General features: G+C 40.9%; 1 non-coding gene across 1 annotated transcript; it reads left to right on the top strand.

Moving 5' to 3' along the window:
* The first annotated feature begins 534 nt into the window (after window positions 1-534).
* Window positions 535-607, top strand: TRNAE-UUC (transfer RNA glutamic acid (anticodon UUC)). The gene has a single exon. It is a non-coding gene; the product is annotated as a tRNA-Glu (tRNA).
* The last annotated feature ends 273 nt before the right edge of the window (window positions 608-880 follow it).

The raw sequence follows: 880 nt of genomic DNA, 5'->3' as shown, positions 1-880 counted from the left end.
AGCAACTTCACTTTCACTTTCACACGATTTTGTTACTAAGCAAGTTTTGACTGGAGACAAATATGCTTTGCTTAGATGAAAGGCACTACAATATAATATATTCCTAACAAAGAGTGAGGAATCTGAGGCTCAGAGACATTGAAGCACTTGCTCAAGGTCACACAGCTAATTAGAACAAAACCAGAACTGGGATTCAGGTCTCTGCCTCCCAATTTCCTGTAAGCTCCACTAACTGACTGACTTTGCTTCTTAATAAGATTGTCCTTTCAAGTTTAAGTATGGGAACAATAGATATCCCCTCCTGGTTCTAATGAGTTAAACAGCAATGCTACCTTTGGGGAATAATCCTTAGAAAACAAAACATGACAATCCCCAGTTCTATGAAAAGCATTAAGCAGAGTTTTAAAAAGAAAGGAAAATATAGCCCTTTCCATTATGACCACCCATAAGGAGAAATTCATCACATGATTTATGTGTAGAGACCATATTTGTGGCTATAATGTTTCAGTTATAAATTATTCAGCATTGGAGAGTTCCCTGGTGGTCCAGTGGTTAGGACTAGGTGCTTTCACTGCTGTGGCCCTTGGTTCAATCCCTAGTCAGGGAACTAAGATTGTGCAAGCCATATAGCACAGCCAAAATAAATAAATAAACAGACAAATAATTCAGCATCAAAGAAGGGACACCCTAGCTTTAAGAGGAGCGTGTGTGTGTGTGTGTGTTCAGTCATGTCCAACTCTTTTGTGACCCCATGGACTGTAGTTGGCCAGGCTCCTCTGTCCATGGGATTTTGCAGGCAAGAATAATGGAGTGGGTTGCCATTTCCTACTCCAGGGAATCTTCCTGACTCAGGGATTGAACCTGCATCTCTTGTGTCTCC

The sequence above is a fragment of the Capricornis sumatraensis genome, chromosome X, assembly GCF_032405125.1.
Source record: "Capricornis sumatraensis isolate serow.1 chromosome X, serow.2, whole genome shotgun sequence".
Taxonomy (NCBI): domain Eukaryota; kingdom Metazoa; phylum Chordata; class Mammalia; order Artiodactyla; family Bovidae; genus Capricornis; species Capricornis sumatraensis.
The sequence above is the reverse complement of the archived record's forward strand: the minus strand, read 5'-3'. Positions and strand labels throughout refer to the sequence as shown.